The sequence below is a fragment of the Nerophis lumbriciformis genome, linkage group LG28 (genome assembly GCF_033978685.3).
Source record: "Nerophis lumbriciformis linkage group LG28, RoL_Nlum_v2.1, whole genome shotgun sequence".
Lineage (NCBI taxonomy): Eukaryota > Metazoa > Chordata > Actinopteri > Syngnathiformes > Syngnathidae > Nerophis > Nerophis lumbriciformis.
In genome coordinates this window covers 10,551,620-10,571,997 of record NC_084575.2, presented here as the reverse complement: position 1 = coordinate 10,571,997, position 20,378 = coordinate 10,551,620, and positions in this window count along the sequence as shown.

Sequence of the window (20,378 nt, the reverse complement as noted above, 5' to 3'; positions counted from 1 at the left end):
ATAGTGACAATACTAGACAACTTGTCTTTTAGTAGTAAGTAAGCAAACAAAGGCTCCTAATTTAGTCTGTTGACATATGCAGTAACATATTGTATCATTTATCATTATTTTGTCTACATTATTAAGGACAAGTGGTAGAAAATGAATTATTAATCTACTTGTTAATTTACTGTTAATATCTGCTTACTTTCTCTTTTAACATGTTCTATCTACACTTCTGTTAAAATGTAATAATCACTTATTCTTCTGTTGTTTGATACTTTACATTAGTTTTGGATGATACCACAAATTTAGGTATCAATCCAATACCAAGTAGTTACAGGATCATACATTGGTCATATTCATAGCATTTAAGTCCCATCTTAAAACTCATTTGTATACTCTAGCCTTTAAATAGCCCCCCTGTTAGACCAGTTGATCTGCCGTTTCTTTTCTTTTCTCCTCTGCTCCCCTTTTCCTTGAGGGGGGGGGGGGGGGGGGGGGGGGGAACACAGGTCCAGTAGCCATGGATGAAGTGCTGGCTGTCCAGAGTCGGGACCCAGGGTGGACCGCTCGCCTGTGCATTGGCAGGGAACATCTCTGCGCTGCTGACCCGTCTCCGCTCGGGATGGTGTCCTGCTGGCCCCACTATGGACTGGACTCTTACTATTATGTTGGATCCACTATGGACTGGACTCTCACAATATTATGTCAGACCCACTCGACATCCATTGCTTTCGGTCTCCCCTAGAGGGGGGGGGTTTCCCACATATGCGGTCCTCTCCAAGGTTTCTCATAGTCATTCACATCGACGTCCCACTGGGGTGAGTTTTTCCTTGCCCGTATGTGGGCTTTGTACCGAGGATGTCGTTGTGGCTTGTGCAGCCCTTTGAGACACTTGTGATTTAGGGCTATATAAATAAAGATTGATTGATTGATATTCAAAGTCCTCATGTGTTCAGGGACATATTTCCTGAGTTTATAAACATAATATATTGTTTTTTAAAACGAAAGAAATATCGACGTAATCATAGTAGTATCGACTAGATCATACTTGCCAACCCTCCCGGATTTCCCGGGAGACTCCCGAAATTCAGCGCCTCTCCCGAAAACCTCCCGGCACAAATTTTCTCCCGAAAATCTCCCGAAATTCAGGCCGAACTGGAGGCCACGCCCCCTCCAGCTCCATGCGTACCTGAGTGAGGACAGCCTGTTTTCACGTCCGCTTTCCCACAATATAAACAGCGTGCCTGCCCAATCACGTTATAACTGTAGAATGATCGAGGGCGAGTTCTTGGTTTCTTATGTGGGTTTATTGTTAGGCAGTTTCATTAACGTCCTCCCAGCGCGGTAACAACACACAACAACAGCAGTCACGTTTTCGTCTACCGTAAAGCAGTTTATCTGCTGTAAACAGCAATGTTGTGACACTCTTAAACAGGACAATACTGCCATCTACTGTACATGCATATGTGACGATAATATCTACAGCTTTTAGAGAGTGCAGTACACAACTGCGCACACAACAAGGAGATGAAGCAGAAGAACGAGGAAGATACAGCCTTGGCGACGCCGACGACGAGTAAGATGAAGAAATACGCTTGTAAGTTCCAAGTCGCAGCTGCGATTGGACCTGGATAGCCTCCGGGAAGAAGTAGTGGACTACCAAGTGCTTGGCAGTGAAGATCTTTCTCAGGAAGCAAAGATTGACCGGTTTTGGGCCATGCTAGGGAGAGATGGAAGATTCCAGACTCTAGTGCATTTGATGAAAGCACTTTTGTGCGTGCCACACAGCGATGCATCATCAGAGAGGGTGTTCAGCATGGTTAGAAAAATAGTGACAGAGAATAGAACAAGGATGGACAATTCAAACCTTAACTCAACAATGAGTAGATGAGTGTTATGTGTGTGTATATGTGTAAATAAATGAACACTGAAATTCAAGTATTTCTTATATATATATATATATATACCGTATTTTCCGCACTATAAGGCGCACCGGATTATTAGCCGCACCTTCTATGAATTACATATTTCATAATTTTGTCCACCAATAAGCCGCCCCGGACTAAAAGCCGCGCCTACGCTGCGCTAAAGTGAATGTCAAAAAAACGCTGCGCTAAAGTGAATGTCAAAAAAACAGTCAGATAGTTCAGTCAAACTTTAATAATATATTGAAAACCAGCGTTCTAACAACTCTGTCCCAAAATGTACGCAAATGTGCAATCACAAACATAGTAAAATTCAAAATGGTGTAGAACAATAGCAACATAATGTTGCTCGAACGTTAATGTCACAACACACAAAATAAACATAGCGCTCACCTTCTGAAGTTATTCTTCATTCGTAAATCCTTCGAATTCTTCGTCTTCGGTGTCCGAATTGAAAAGTTGGGCGAATACGGGATCCAAAATGGCCAGTTCCGTCTCGTCGAAGTCACCGGAGTCAGTGTCACTGTTGTCCAGCAGTTCTGTGAATCCTGCCTTCCGGAAAGGTCGGACCACAGTTGTGACCGAAACTATCTGCCCAGGCATTTACGATCCACTGGCAGATGTTGGCGTATGTCGACCGGCGCTATCTGCCCGTCTTAGTGAAGGTGTGTTCGCCTTCGGAGCTGTGTGAAAAAAGCCACCCGGCCTCTTCGCGTAAACTTCCCTTAACCACTCGCTCATCTTTTCTTCATCCATCCATCCCTTCGAGTTAGCTTTTATGATGACGCCGGCTGGAAAGGTCTCTTTTGGATGGGTGGAAGTTAGCATGGCAAGCTAGAACCACAGTGAAGGATGACTTCTCATTCCCTGTGGAGCGAATATTCACCGTACGTGCTCCCGTTCCACAGTGCGGTTCAGTTGCTGTGAAATACGGTAGTAATCCGTGTGCGGATGGAGAGATTGCGTCTTTTTATGAACCGGATCGTTTTGTAGGAGCCATTTTGTGGTCTTTACAGATGTAAACAGGAAATGAAACGTACGGTGATATCCGCGCGTTTTTTCTTCTTCTTCCGGGGGCGGGTGAAGCGCTTCCTGTTCTATGGGGGCGGGTGAAGCGCTTCCTGTTCTATGGGGGCGAGTGCTTTCCTTGGCGGTTGCTTGCGTAGAAGAAGAAGCGCTTCCTGTTCTACCGGGAAAAAAGATGGCGGCTGTTTACCGAAGTTGCGAGACCGAAACTTTATGAAAATGAATCGTAATAAAGCGCACCGGGTTATTAGGCGCACTGTCAGCTTTTGAGAAAAATTGTGGTTTTTAGGTGCGCCTTATAGTGCGGAAAATACGGTATATATATATATATGTATAAAATTAAATAAATACATATATATATAGCTATAATTCACTGCAAGTCACGTATTTCTTATATATGTGTGTATATATATATATATATATATATATATGAAATACTTGACTTGGTGAATTCTAGCTGTAAATATACTCTTCCCCTTTTAACCACGCCCCCAACCACACCTTCCCACCCCCATCCCCACCTCCCGAAATCGGAGGTCTCAAGGTTGGCAAGTGTGGACTAGATACGTGCCTGTACTTGATATCATTACAGTGGATGTCAGTTGTAGATCCACCCATGGATCCTACAGGGATGCTACTTGTAAGAAACAACTTTATTTGTCGCCATGGAGACCAGGATTAGTGATTTAGAAGTAGCTAAAACACTGCCGACGGTGGATGGACGTTAGCCGCTAATTAGCTAGCCATGTCTTAAAGCACCTCGTCTTGAGAGCGTTTCAGTGTTATAACTTCGCCTTTATTGTTAGTTTTTAAGCCAAAATGTGTTCGTTCTCCCTTTTCTGTCTACAAACTGTGTCTGCTTGTAAGTACTCCGTTATTGTGTGCTACCGAACATGATCGTCTGCTCGTAAAACCAGCAATGTCACGACATGACGTGGGACCGGTACGCTTCAGAAGTGGTATAGTACCGAAAATTATTCATTAGTATCGCGGTACTATACTAATACCGGTATACCGTACAACCTTAGCATAGACAAATGATTAAAAAAACAAAGCAAATCACAACATGACAAAGTACTCACAAATTGTCATTTGTTAACAAAAAGTTGTTGTTAAACGAAAAAAGAAATCCACAAACTGTCACATTGTATTAGTGAAGCAAGTTATTCATAACATTGTATTTCCGTAGAGGAGTTCAAGTACCTCGGAGTCTTGTTCAGGAGTGACGGAAGAGTGGATCGTGAGATCCACAGGCGGATCGATGCGGCGTCTTCAGTAATGCAGACGCTGTATCGATCTGTTGTGGTGAAGAAGGAGCAGAGCCGGAAGGCAAAGCTCAAGGATCTCTCAATTTACTGGTCGTTCTACGTTCCCATCCTCACCTATGGTCATGAGCTTTGGGTTATGACTGAAAGGAAAAGATCAAGGGTACAAGCGGCCGAAGAGTTTTCTCTGTCCGGTGGCAGGGCTCTTCCTTAGAGATAGGGTGAGAAGCTCTGTCATTCGGGAGGAGCTCAAAGTAAAGCTGCTGCTCCTCCACGTCGAGAGGAGCCAGATGAGGTGGTTAAAGCATCTGGTCAAGATGCCACCTGAACGCCTCCCTAGGGAGGTGTTTAGGCCACGTCCGACCGATGGGAGGCCACGGGGAAGACCCAGGACACGTTGGGAAGACTATGTCTCCCAGCTGGCCTGGGAACAACCTTGGGATCCCCCGGCAGGAGCTGGACAAAGTGGCTGGGGAGAGGGAAGTCTGGGCTTCTCTGCTTAGGCTGCAATCCGACCGATAAGCGGAAGAAGATAGATGGATGGATGGATGGATGGTATCCTCACTTCTAAACTGGCTGCTTCCCTAACATGTCAACTGCTAAAGTTATTTATTTTTACCAAACAGATGACAAACATAATTTCACAAATTATAGACAGAATTCCTTGTCATGCAAGTTTTAAAAAATTCAGGAAAAAATATTCAATACATGCTTAGAACTTTTTGGGGATGAATTTCAAATAACAAACAGGCCAAATATGGATTTAGAGGTGAAAAAAATACATTTCAATAGCAATAATTGAGGCAATAGAATACATTTCACATGCATTGGACAAATACAAACACACAATTAGTATATTAATACATCTTAAAGTAGGTTTTGATACTATTATTCACTTACTCCTACTAAATAATCTGTAGCAATATGGCATTAGCGAGATGGCAGGGAACTGGTTAAAAGTTATCTAACCAGAAGAGTCCAATTTGTGAAGACTGATCAACATACATCTACAAGGTTAACATTGCATGTGGCATCCCCCAGGTGTCCGTGTTAGGGCTTACTGTGTCAGGCCTGTCCCTGACAGTTTGGTTAAGTTTTAGTTTTTCCTGTTTTATTTTCTGTCAGCTCTCTTATTTTGGTTCAGTTTCCTGTTTGTCTCTCTGAGTGCTGTCCCCTCAGCTGTGGCTGATTGGCACCTGGCCACACCTGGTGTCAATCAGCCAGCTGCTATTTAGACCTGCTTTGTCCTCCACTCTGCACCGGATTGATGTCATTTCTACTTGTCGATGTCAGTGTAGCTGGATGCGGTAGCGGTAAGCTATATTCTGTAGCTGTTTGTAGCTTGCTGTCTTTTTGTTCCTCGTCTTACAGTTCCTGCTTCCCTGGCATCCTGTTTCCTGTTCCTAGTTCCTGGTTTGTGTTTTTGCTTTATATTTTTGGACATTAAATAATGTTTTCCCGCTCAATGCCTATCGTCATCTCTGCATCTTGGGGTTCGTCACCAACAAAACCTGACATACCGTATATTACCTACATGACAACGTATCTGAATTTGTTGCATTTTTGTCGTTGCACCCATGCTTTTCCTGGCACTGTTGCCATGGTGCCAGGGATGGGCAAGAGGACCTGAGCGTACCTGTAAGCAATCACCACCAGGCTTCTTAAGCTGATTGCGTCCACTTGGTGGTGTTGGATCTTTCTCTGTTGTTACCTCGCTGTCAAGCCACATGCCTGCTCCTGGTCTAGTTCTGCCAGCTATGTATTTCCTGTATACTTTCTAGTGAGTATTAGAAATTTTGTTGTTGTGCTCAGCCTCTTCCTTGCCTCCCTCCAGGCACTTTTGTTTTGTACTTTGTTTTTTACTAGTTTTTTCGTGGCACAGGCTACTCCTTCCTGTACCACTGTTTTTTGTATCTCCACCCGAGCTCTGGATTAATGCTTCTTGTACTCAGTGCTGTCATCACCTCTTTGCTCCTGGGTTCCCGCTTGGGCGTAACCCAACAGTAGGATCCAACCAACAAGATATTCCTGGAAGATGGACCCCTCTGAGACTGACCCTCTTAAAGACATCCTCCAGAAACAGGCAGTGTGTCACCTCCGTCAACTGCACCGGTCGCCTGAATCCAACCCGCTACTGTCACGACCCGAACGGTTCTCCGGCGACACAGATGATGTTCGCCCATTTTTTGTCCAGTGCTCGCTTCATTTTTATCTTCATCAAGCCACATTCCGTATGGAGTGCGTTAGAGTGCCATTTGGCAAAGGCCACTCTAACTCGTTAGTGTTGTTCCATGTTTGGGTATTTTCGTAGGTCTTCAGCGGAGTGTGGAGAAGGAAGTGAAAGAGGCACTTAAAAGCCTGTCCTGAGAGTCGTCTTTTTGTTACACCTGAGCTTTGTTCAAAAGTGCTGTCCTGGGCGGACAGCTCCAAGCTGGCTTACCATCCGGGAGTAAATCGGACCATTCTTCTTCTGGTGCATCGTTTTTGGTGGCCTTCCATGAGAAGGGAGGCTAGAGAATTTGTGCCCGCGATAAGCCTACTCATCAGACTCCTGCTGGACTTTAGAGGCCGTTGCCCATCCCCTCCCGCCCTTAGTCACATTCCGCCTTCCAATGGCAACACAGTGATTCTTGCATTTTATTTTTTATTTAGCCTTTATTTAACCAGGTAAAATCCCATTGAGATCAAAGATCTCTTTTCCAAGGGAGACCTGGTCAAGAGGGCAGCAGCAAGGTTACATTAAAAACAGTAAACAACACATAAAACATCAAATTTACAACATTAAAACTTGCTCACATAACACATGTGCATACAGACAAGGTAGACTGCAATCCTTTCACAGAAGCTTTAAACTCATTTAATGTAACAAGGGTTTGAAGTTGAAGATTCGATTGTAGGTTATTCCAAGCCTTCGGTGCTGAAAACCTAAATGCTTTCTTGCCCAGTTCAGTTCTTACTTTGGGGACGACAAATTGCAGAACATTCATTGAACGAAGATTGTGACTTCCTTGTTTCTTTGTTAAAAGACAAGATAGATAAGATGGAGTGATACCCAGAATGGTTTTGTAGATGAACACATACCAATGATTGAGGCGTTGAGCACATAAAGATGTCCTTTTAACCATTGAGTATAACACACCATATTGGACAATTTTTAAAAGATGGGAAAATTTGCAGCTCTCCCTAAGCCTGGAGACTGCCAACCTCTTGACTCAGCATGTGTTCCGGTTGCATGGCATCCCGATTGATGTCCACAACTTTCATCCGCAGTCTAGAAGGTTTTCTGCAAGTCGCTGGGAGCATCACTGAGTTTGTCTTCGGGTTACCACCCACTGACAAATGGCGTGACGGAGAGAACAAACCAGGACTTGGAAGCCACTATATGTTGCGTCAGCAAGCAGCAACCCGTTTCATGGTCATTCAACTTGCCATGGATTAAGTATGCCCACAACTCCCTGGTTAGTTTTTCCACAGGGGTCTCTCCCTTCCACGCCGCCTGTGGTTTCCAGCCACTAGTTTTCCCATCCCTGGAGTCAGAGGTTGCCATACCATCAGTCGCCACTCATCGACACCGTGCACACCTGGCCTGCCCTCTGACGCACCTCTGAGTGTAACCAGCGATTGGCAAATCGTCACCGTGTCCCTGCACCTTAGTACAGGCTTGGTCAGAGGGTTTAGCTGTCCACCAGAGACCTACCGTTGTACACAGACTCTCGTAAACTTCAGCCCAGGTTTATTGGACCCTACCCAGTGGAACGCATCATCTGCTCCACTTCAGTCCAGCTTTGTCTTCCAGAAGCTCTGAGGATTCATCTTGTGTTCCATGTTTCTCTTCTTAACCTGAGGTGCTTCCTCCACCCAGGCTGATCGACGGTCATCCTGCTTTTTCTGTCAAGGCCATTTTAGATGTGAGAAGAAGAGACAAGAGGTTTCCAGTACCTTAGTGGATTGGGAAGGGTACAGGCCTGAAGATTGTTCATGGGTTTACCGCTCGCTCATCCTCGACCCCTCACTTGTATCTGATTTCTATCACAAGTTTCCGGGTAAGCCTCTAGGTGGTGTCCATTAAGGGTGGGGTATGGTTGCATTTTTGTCCTAGCACCCCTGCTTTTCCTTGTTTTGTGCTTGCCCTCCTTCTTGTTTTTTCTTTCTCTCCTCAGTTGCCTTGGCGCCAGGGGAGGGCAAGAGGAGCTGAGCGCACCTGTAAGCAATCACCACCAGGCCTCTTAAGCTGATTGCTTCCACCTGGTGGTGTTGGATCTTTCTCTGTTTTTACCTCGCTGTCTAGCCACATGTCTGCTTAAGTATTCCTGTACACTTTCTAGTGAGTAGTAGACATTTTTTTTGTTTGTTTGTTTTTTGTGCTCAGCATCTTCCTTGCCTCCCTCCAGGCACCTTTTTGTTTTGTACTTTGTTTTTTAATCGTTTCGTGAGACAGGCTACTCCCACCTGTACCATTGGGGGTTTTTTTTGTATCCCTTCTCACGCTCTGGAATAAAGCTTCTTGTACTCAGTGCTGTCATCTCTTCTTTGCTCCTGGGTTCCCGCTTGGGCGTAACCTAACAAAAAAATTAAAACTCAAATTGTTTGCACATAACGGCAATATATTCCTTAGCAGTGACAATTGTAATGAATCTATTTATACTGTTAACAAATAATTAAATAGTATATAACGATTGATAAATAGTAACAAATTATCAATCTATTTAAAAGTTAAAGTTAAAGTACCACTGATAGTCACACACACACTAGGTGTGGGGAAATCACCCTCTAAATTTGACCCATACCCTTGTTCCGCCCCCTGGGAGGTGAGGGGAGCAGTGAGCAGCAGCGGTGGCTGCGCTCGGGAATCATTTTGGTGATTTAACCCCCAATTCCAACCCTTGATGCTGAGTGCAAAGCAGGGAGGTAATGGATCCCATTTTTATAGTCTTTAGTATGACTCGGCCGGGGTTTGAAATCTCGACCTACCGATCTCAGGGCGAACACTCTAACCACAAGGCCACTGAGCATTTTCTACCGCTTGTCCCTTTTCTGGGTTGCAGGCGGAGTTGGAGCCTATCCCAGCTGTACTTGGGCGGAAGGCAGTGTACACTAGGGCTGGGCGATTAAATGATTGTGATCGCGATTAATTTGAGTTTGATCACACTGATAAGCTGTTGGCATATATATACATGGGGGTAATGTCTGTTAGTAGTTACCGCAATAGTAAACAGTAGGGAAGCAACGATACCTGTTATATTCCTGCACGGAACAATCCGCCCTTTATTGACCGTGATCTTGCGTGTATCTGTAAATGTGCGTGTGTTTGTGTAGGTTTGAGTTTGTTTGTGTGAAAGTGTGTCCGTGTGCGCGACCTCTCGGTGCAAAGTCAGTCTCCTCACGATGTAATTAATGTTCAATCAGAAGTGCAGCCCAGAAGAACAAAATAAAGACGCATGATTAACACTAGCATAGAATTTGAAACAACATTTAAAAGGAGCAGAGACTTTCGTGACATTATTTTCACTATCTGCTGCAGCTCACCAGTAATCCTGCCCTAAATGAGGACTTGCAGGCACTCAGAGAACGTTTATGTGATTGTACTGGTCCCGACTGTGAGAATCAACACACCCACTCATTTATTTAGAAAAGGCATTTTTTAATCTAAATAGTTTTTGATCAGACTTTTTGTTCATATGCCTGCAAAGATTCTGCAGTACTAAAAAAAAACATGTCCTGCTGTTGGAGTAACAAGCACAATAGTACCGGTATAAAAAACCCAAACTGTTTCTGAAATCAATCAATCAATCAATCAATCTTTATTTATATAGCCCTAAATCACAAGTGTCTCAAAGGGCTGCACAAGCCACAACGACATCCTCGGTACAAAGCCCACATACGGGCAAGGAAAAACTCACCCCAGTGGGACGTCGATGTGAATGACTATGAGAAACCTTGGAGAGGACCGCATATGTGGGTAACCCCCCCCCTCTAGGGGAGACCGAAAGCAATGGATGTCGAGTGGGTCTGACATAATATTGTGAGAGTCCAGTCCATAGTGGATCCAACATAATAGTAAGAGTCCAGTCCATAGTGGGGCCAGCAGGACACCATCCCGAGCGGAGACGGGTCAGCAGCGCAGAGATGTTCCCAGCCGATGCACAGGCGAGCGGTCCACCCCGGGTCCCGACTCTGGACAGCCAGCACTTCATCCATGGCCACCGGACCTGTGCCCCCCCCCCCCCTCAAGGAAAAGGGGAGCAGAGGAGAAAAGAAAAGAAACGGCAGATCAACTGGTCTAACAGGGGGGCTATTTAAAGGCTAGAGTATACAAATGAGTTTTAAGATGGGACTTAAATGCTTCTACTGAGGTAGCATCTCTAATTGTTACCGGGAGGGCATTCCATAGTACTGGCGCCCGAATAGAAAACGCTCTATAGCCCGCAGACTTTTTTTGGGCTCTGGGAATCACTAATAAGCCGGAGTTCTTTGAACGCATAATATTTTCTAATATAATAATCATTAAATTTGTTTTATGTGTTGGTACACATGATTTTAGAGTACCTCAAATTCAAACTACACTTTAATGTATTTTCATTCAATATAACATTACTACTTTTTTGCCAAAGCCAATGTATACAAGTAATTAAAGAATATAAATAATTTACTATTTGAAAGTGTTGTGTTACGGCTCAAGCTCCGTCAGCTGTGCGCTCCTCTCCGCACGGCTGCACACAATGTACAATCAACACACCTGAGATCTCCCCTGTCTTCTTAAGCCAACGTGTCCTGCGTTCCAGTGCCAAAACGTAGCTACTCACACGTCTCCAGCTTTCCTCGCCTATGTGCTTCCTTGCTCTCTGTGTCTCCCCTCTGTGCTCACCGTGTCTTGTCCTGTGTCGTCATCAGAGGTGGGTAGTAACGCGCTACATTTACTCCATTACATCTACTTGAGTAACTTTTGGGATAAATTGTACTTCGAAGAGTAGATTTAATGCAACATACTTTTACTTTTACTTGAGTATATTTATAGAGAAGAAACACTACTTGTACTCCGCTACTTTTATCTACATTCAGCTCGCTACTCGCTACTGATTTTTATCGATCTGTTAATGCACGCTTTGTTTGTATTGGTCTGTCAGACAGACCTTCAAAGTGCCTGCGTTTCAACAAATACAGTCACTGGTGACGTTCACTCCGTTCCACCAATCAGATGCAGTCACTGGTGACGTTGAACCAATCAAACAGAGCCAGGTGGTCACATGACCTGACTTAAACAAGTTGAAAAACTTATTCGGGTGTTACCATTTAGTGGTCAATTATACGGAATATGTACTGTACTGTGCAATCTACTAATAAAAGTTCAAATCAATCAATCAATCAAAAGTGTGAAGGAAAAAAGACCCTTTTTTATTTCAACCGTACATCCCGTCAAAAGCCTAAAGACTGACTGCACAGTTCCTGTCTTCACAATAAAAGTGCCGCTCCATCGCGCCTGCGCTTTCAAAATAAGAGTCTCCGAAAGCCAGCGCAAACAAGCTAGCAAGCTACGGAGTTAGCCGCCAATGTATTTCTTGTAAAGTGTATAAAAACGAATATGGAAGCTGGACAAATAAGATGCCAAAAACCAACCACTTTCATGTGGTATAAAGGAGGAACTTTTTTTCTCCTCCATTTGAAAACGTGTACGTTATCAGCACCACTGTCTGATTACAATCAATGCAAGTCATCAGAATCAGGTAATACACCAACTTATATTCTTGTCTTCATGAAAGAAAGGAATCTATATGTGTTAAACATGCATGTATATTCATTAAAACACCTTTAACATGTAAACAAAAACGGCAAAATAAATAAATTTAAATTATATACTGTATATATCAATGTATGTATATATATATATATATATATATATACATATATATATATATATATATATATATATATATATATATATATATATATATATATGTCTTAATAAGGTTATCCAAAAAATAGTGCTCGATACCGTAGTAGAGCGCAATATATGTATGTGTGGGAAAAAAATCACAAGACTATTTCATCTCTACAGGCCTGTTTCATGAGGGGGGGTACCCTCAATCATCAGGAGGTTTTAATGGGAGCATTCGCATACCATGGTTTATATAGGGCACAGAGTGGGTGGGTACAGGCTGGCCTAGGGGCGTGGTGATTGGCTCATGTGTTACCTAGGAGGTGTTTCCGTCTATGGCGGCATGTTGTTACAATTTCGCTGCGCTTGTTGAGGGATGACAGGTCTGGACGGTAAATAATAAACAGTTTTTCTTTCAAGCATAGGTTGCATCTTTTATTACCACTATTGTAAGGTGTGCTGGATGCAAGAATTTGCCATGTTATTGAATATTCAACATTATTGTCTTTGAGGTCCCAAATGTGTTTGCTGAGTTCTGTGGTATTTCGCAGGTTTTTGTTCCTGAAAGAAGCCTTGTGATTGTTCCATCTGGTTTTGAATTCTCCCTCGGTTAATCCTAGATATGTGTCGGATGTGTTAATGTCCTTGCGTATTACCTTAGATTGGTAGACAACTGATGTTTGTAAGCTTACAAACATCAGTTGTTCTTTCAGGAACAAAAACCTGCGAAATACCACAGAACTCAGCAAACACATTTGGGACCTCAAAGACAATAATGTTGAATATTCAATGACATGGCAAATTCTTGCATCCAGCACACCTTACAATAGTGGTAATAAAAGATGCAACCTATGCTTGAAAGAGAAACTGTTTATTATTTACCGTCCAGACCTGTCATCCCTCAACAAGCGCAGCGAAATTGTAACAACATGCCGCCATAGACGGAAACACCTCCTAGGTAACACATGAGCCAATCACCACGCCCCTAGGCCAGCCTGTACCCACCCACTCTGTGCCCTATATAAACCATGGTATGCGAATGCTCCCATTAAAATCTCCTGATGATTGAGGGTACCCCCCCTCATGAAACAGGCCTGTAGAGATGAAATAGTCTTGTGATTTTTTCCCCACACATACATATATATATATATATATATATATATATATATATATATATAAATATATATATATATATATATATATATATATATATATATATATGTGTGTGTGTGTGTGTGTGTGTGTGTGTGTGTGTATATATATATATATACATATGATATGTGTGTATGTTACTCATCAGTTACTCAGTACTTGAGTAGTTTTTTCACAACATACTTTTTACTTTTACTCAAGTAAATATTTGGGTGACTACTCCTTACTTTTACTTGAGTAATAAATCTCTAAAGTAACAGTACTCTTACTTGAGTACAATTTCTGGCTACTCTACCCACCTCTGGTCGTCATCCTGCAGCCTCGCATCATTCCCTGGTTTCGAGCTGTGTCTCGTCTCCCCGGATCCCTTTTGGACTCCCTGCTGCCTTCCTGGATCTCGACCTTTCGCCTTCCCCCGGACAACGAAGCCTCGCTCCAGCCCTTGACCACTTGCTTGTTCCCGAACCTTCGAGCCTGCCTTGCCCTTTCTGTACTTCCACATCTGTCTCAACACGCACCTCCAACACCTCCCGGTAACACTCAACAGACAATTGCTTCACATAGTCACACATCACATATTTGGCTTAATTACACACATCACACATTTGTGCAAATAAACACGCTGCAAGTGGAACAACGTCCCTGTCTCAGTGCCGTCTCCTTCCTCACTGTACCGTTCCATGTTGTTTAGTAAATGTTACCTTGAAATAAAAGTCTTACAGTATTCACTACACCACTGATACTTTGTTTACTGCAGAATGTTTGTGATGACAAGCAAAAAAACAAAATAACTTTGAGAGAAAAAAAAAGTTGTTCTCTTTACTCCCACAAAATCGTACCGAATCAATCGATCAATCAATCTTTATTTATATAGCCCTAAATCACAAGTGTCTCAAAGGGCTGCACAAGCCACAACGACATCCTCGGTACAAAGCCCACATACGGGCAAGGAAAAACTCACCCCAGTGGGACGTCGATGTGAATGACTATGAGAAACCTTGGAGAGGACCGCATATGTGGGTAACCCCCCCCCTCTAGGGGAGACCGAAAGCAATGGATGTCGAGTGGGTCTGACATAATATTGTGAGAGTCCAGTCCATAGTGGATCCAACATAATAGTAAGAGTCCAGTCCATAGTGGGGCCAGCAGGACACCATCCCGAGCGGAGACGGGTCAGCAGCGTAGAGATGTTCCCAGCCGATGCACAGGCGAGCGGTCCACCCCGGGTCCCGACTCTGGACAGCCAGCACTTCATCCATGGCCACCGGACCTGTGCCCCCCCCCCCTCAAGGAAAAGGGGAGCAGAGGAGAAAAGAAAAGAAACGGCAGATCAACTGGTCTAACAGGGGGGCTATTTAAAGGCTAGAGTATACAAATGAGTTTTAAGATGGGACTTAAATGCTTCTACTGAGGTAGCATCTCTAATTGTTACCGGGAGGGCATTCCATAGTACTGGAGCCCGAATAGAAAACGCTCTATAGCCCGCAGACTTTTTTTGGGCTCTGGGAATCACTAATAAGCCGGAGTTCTTTGAACGCAGATTTCTTGCCGGGACATATGGTACAATGCAATCGACAAGATAGGATGGAGCTAGACCGTGTAGTATTTTATACGTAAGTAGTAAAACCTTAAAGTCACATCTTAAGTGCACAGGAAGCCAGTGCAGGTGAGCCAGTATAGGCGTAATATGATCAAACTTTCTTATTCTTGTCAAAAGAAAGAGAAGCAAAACCTAAAACACAATTATATACTGTGTATGAACAAAATGACATCAAACATGTTGGAAATGTTTGTTACAAGATCCTGCTGTAGTAAACAGTACCTGGTATAATCCTGTAGAGACTCCTCCCACCTCCACCAAGGACTGTTTTTACTGCTGGACTCTAGAAAGAGGTTCCGCAGCCTCCGTAGCAGAACCTGGAGGTTCTGTAACAGCTTCTTCCCTCAGGCCGTAAGACTCTTGAACGCATCATAATAATCCCCTCAATTCCCCCCAAAAACGGGTTAACTCGCTGGAATATAAAGACAATATAACATACATCCATAAACGTGGATGCATATGCAAAAGTGCAATATATTTATCTGTACAGTAATCTATTTATTTATATCTGCACCTTATTGCTCTTGTATTCTGTACGGAGCCCCTAAAGCAGGGTTGTCAAACTCAAATACAGAGTGAGCCAAAATGTAAAACTGAACAAAGCCGCGGGCCAAGGTTGAACAAATGAACCTTTTAATGGGGACCCAAACAAGTTTTGCATTGAATATTGAACAAGCAAGGCTTATATAACTTTATAGTGACATGCAAAATCCAGTTTCAAATAATAATAATAATAATTCAAAAATATCAATGGCATATCAAATACAATTTAAATAAAAATGTAATGCCTCTTTTCTATTTGCAGCCTTCTGAGGTAAATATCAACATGAACTTTTTCCACAGGCTAATAATACATTTGAAAATAAAACAACAATAATGAATGAATCAAACATTCAAGCCTTGAAGTAGCAAGAGAAAGTGCATGAATAAAACGTTAATTATTGCTCAGTTTGCCACACTGATTTTGCTTTAACACTGATATGGAACAAGCAACGCTTATATAACTTAATAGTGCAAAATCAACTTTCAAATAACGAACGAAAAAACATCAATGGTATATTAAATACAATCTAAATAAAAAATGTAATGCCTCTTTTCTATTTGCAGCCTTCTGAGGTAAATATCAACATTAACTTTTTCCACAGGCTAATAAATTTGAAAATAAAATAACAATGAATAAATCAACCATTCAGGACTTTAAACTGCTCAGTTTGCAACACGCTGATCTAATCTGATGTGCCCAAGCCAGATACCTGGCATTTTTTCTTAGATGCTTGTTCATTAATGTCGGGGCTCAGGCTTTGAGCTGAGGCAACCTTCATTATCAAACGAAGGTGTTCATCAGTCATTATATCTCGTCCACCCGGACCACAGTCTTGGGGGCATGCCTTAAAGGCACTGCCTTTAACGTACTCTACGAGCTATCGTCACGTCTGCTTTTCATCCGTTCTAACAACGTGCCGGCCCAGTCACAAGATATGTGCGGCTTCTGTACGCACACACGAGTGAATGCAATTCATACTTAATCAACAGTGATACAGGTTACACTGAGGGTGGTCGTATAAACAACTTTAACACTGTTTGAAATATACGCCACACTGTGAACCCACACCAAACAAGAATGACAAACACGTTTTGAGAGAACATCCGCACTGTAACACAACATAAACACACACACACACACCTTGTAGCGTCCCGGAAGAGTTAGTGCTGCAAAGGGTTCTGGGTATTTGTTCTGTTGTGTTTATGTTGTGTTACGGTGCGGATGTTCTCCCGAAATGTGTTTGTCATTCTTGTATGGTGTGGGTTCACAGTATGGCGTATATTTATAAAAGTGTTAAAGTTTTTTTATTCGGCTACCCTCAGTGTAACCTGTATCGCTGTTGATGAAGTATGCATTGCATTCAGTTGTGTGTGCGTACAGAAGCCGCACGTTATGTGACTGGGCCAGCACTCGTTGGACTGGCTGAAAAGCAGACGTGACGGTTTTCGGGAGTTTTGGAAGACTCCCGGGAGGGTTGGCAAGTATTAGAATTAGCGGTGAATATATAATATACAAACATACACATACACATACTGTACATATACATTCACTGTACAAACACATATACACATTCTGTACATATACATTCATTGTACAAACACATATACACATTCTGTACATATACAAGTACATATGCATACTTACACTCATGCACATAATCACGTTTCATCAAACATATATTAACGTTGTTGCCCTAGGGTAAACTGGGGGTAACACATGGCACACTGACAAAGCTTAACCTATTGTGACTATAACAATCTACAAGGTTAATGTAGGTTGCTTCTCTTTCTCCCCCTCCATTTTTCTGCATTCTTTCGTATCTCAAGTTATCATTACGTATATGTATTGTTGCATTTAAACAACTGTATTGTTGATAATAAAGGTAAATTATTGGTATTGTTCATTATTAATAGCGCTATTTCTATTGGTATTTGTATTGATCCATTTGTAGTGTAATAATGCTCATTGTCATTTCTGTATTATTTTTTATTTTTCGCTAACTGCTTATTTGCTATTACTTTTACCATCATATTTGTACATGTCATATTTGCTGATGTTGCTCTATTGTTGTTGTTGTTGTTGTTTGCTGTTGTTGTTTTTGTCTCTCTGTCTAATCCCCCTCTTGTCCCCACAATTTCCCCCTCTGTCTTCTTTTTTTTTTCTCTTTCTATCCCCTCCTGCTCCGGCCCGGCTGCACTAAATGATAATATAAATACATTTAATAAAGTCAAATACAAATAAGGCAACAAGAGAAGTATCCTACACTTCTCTTTTGTAAAGTAAATCTGAACAGCCGACATGGGCATCTACATCAACTACAGGTAAAAGCCAGTAAATTAGAATATTTTGAAAAACTTGATTTATTTCAGTAATTGCATTCAAAAGGTGTAACTTGTACATTATATTTATTCATTGCACACAGACTGATGCATTCAAATGTTTATTTCATTTAATTTTGATGATTTGAAGTGGCAGGCTTCACGGTGGCAGAGGGGTTAGTGCATCTGCCTCACAATACGAAGGTCCTGAGTAGTCTTGGGTTCAATCCCAGGCTCGGGATCTTTCTGTGTGGAGTTTGCATGTTCTCCCCGTGACTGCGTGGGTTCCCTCCGGGTACTCCGGCTTCCTCCCACCTCCAAAGACATGCACCTGGGGATAAGTTGATTGGCAACACTAAATTGGCCCTAGTGTGTGAATGTGAGTGTGAATGTTGTCTGTCTATCTGTGTTGGCCCTGCGATGAGGTGGCGACTTGTCCAGGGTGTACCCCGCCTTCCGCCCGATTGTAGCTGAGATAGGCTCCAGCGCCCCCCGCGACCCCAAAGGGAATAAGCGGTAGAAAATGGATGGATGGATGGATGGATTTGAAGTGGCAACAAATGAAAATCCAAAATTCCGTGTGTCACAAAATTAGAATATTACTTAAGGCTAATACAAAAAAGGGATTTTTAGAAATGTTGGCCAACTGAAAAGTATGAAAATGAAAAATATGAGCATGTACAATACTCAATACTTGGTTGGAGCTCCTTTTGCCTCAATTACTGCGTTAATGCGGCGTGGCATGGAGTCGATGAGTTTCTGGCACTGCTCAGGTGTTATGAGAGCCCAGGTTGCTCTGATAGTGGCCTTCAACTCTTCTGCGTTTTTGGGTCTGGCATTCTGCATCTTCCTTTTCACAATACCCCACAGATTTTCTATGGGGCTAAGGTCAGGGGAGTTGGCGGGCCAATTTAGAACAGAAATACCATGGTCCGTAAACCAGGCACGGGTAGATTTTGCGCTGTGTGCAGGCGCCAAGTCCTGTTGGAACTTGAAATCTCCATCTCCATAGAGCAGGTCAGCAGCAGGAAGCATGAAGTGCTCTAAAACTTGCTGGTAGACGGCTGCGTTGACCCTGGATCTCAGGAAACAGAGTGGACCGACACCAGCAAATGACATGGCACCCCAAACCATCACCCAACCATGCAAATTTTGCATTTCCTTTGGAAATCGAGGTCCCAGAGTCTGGAGGAAGACAGGAGAGGCACAGGATCCACGTTGCCTGAAGTCTAGTGTAAAGTTTCCACCATCAGTGATGGTTTGGGGTGCCATGTCATCTGCTGGTGTCGGTATATGATTTGCCTGAGAAGCTGGACAGGACACAAAAAAAAAAAAAAAAAAAAAAAAAAGAATTAGCGGTGAATGCGGTGTTACCGCCGCAATATATAATCGGCGGGCCAACTTTAGTGTTAATTTGATATCCCCTCAAGGGCCAAGTGATGACACCCATGCTTTAGGGGCTCCGTAATCCTGCACTACAACGAGCTAATGCAACAAAATGTTGTTCTTATCTGTACTGTAGAGTTCAAATTTGAATGACAATAAAAGGAAGTGTAAGTCTAGTCTCTAAGTCTAAATTGTACAATAAAGCTTTATAAAAATGTGTTATTGTGTTAATGTTACATTTTCACTCCTATAATCTATTGTCAAAATACCGGACTCAAAACCAGATCAGGAATGAAAACCAAAAATGATCAAGACATCCGTTGTAGATACTGTCGTTGAATGGATGGATTTTTGTTTGCGGATAACAGCATTATTTTTCATCATCCCCCGCGAGCCATGCATTGAAGGGCAAATATAACGACAGTTGGAAATGACCTTCTCATAAACAGAGTTAATGGTGAGGTATATTAGAGGTTTGCTTAGCTCCTCCATAATGAGGAAAGCACTTAAAAGACTATAACAGGGCTCTCCATATGTTCATCTTGCAGCGTGTGGGTGGTGAAGAAGCACATCAACAGTGGAGGCTGACAGCGCTTCATTACAACAAAAACACTTCCTGTCCACAAACAATACATGTGAAAGAATGTGTGATGGAAGCAGAAGCGCAGCGTTTGACCCCTCTTCCACCCATCTAAAGACTCTTGAGTCCAAATATAGAATCCCGCACCTGTCTTTAGAGATTTTTTTAGACCATCTGGCATGCATCGAAACTGAAAAATGAAAAATAAAAAATAAATGTGCCTTTAATTAAATGTTTAAAACTGGACGTTTTATGTAATATTTAATGTATGCTCTGCTGTTCAGTAAATCCACTTAATAGAAATTATATTTGAAAGAGCTTTCTTGTTTTTCTCCTTACCGGTATTACAAAAGCACTTGATAGTATAGAGAATTTTCTGACTCATTCAAATATGCTAAATCAACTTGGAGTTGAAAGCCTCCTTGCACTGACCTTCAAAACCTGAATAAAATATATAATTCCTCACTGGAAAAGCACCCAAAGAAAGCAGACCTACTAATAGTGAAGAATCCTTTAAAAAAAAAATCATGAATCCTAACGGGGATTTGGATCACCCCCAAAATCTAATCGCTTGTTTCTTATCCCATTATTGACATTTCTTGAAAGTTTCTTTATCCATCCATCCATCCATCTTCTTCCGCTTATCCGAGGTCGGGTCGCGGGGGCAGCAGCCTAAGCAGGGAAGCCCAGACTTCCCTCTCCCCAGCCACTTCGTCCAGCTCCT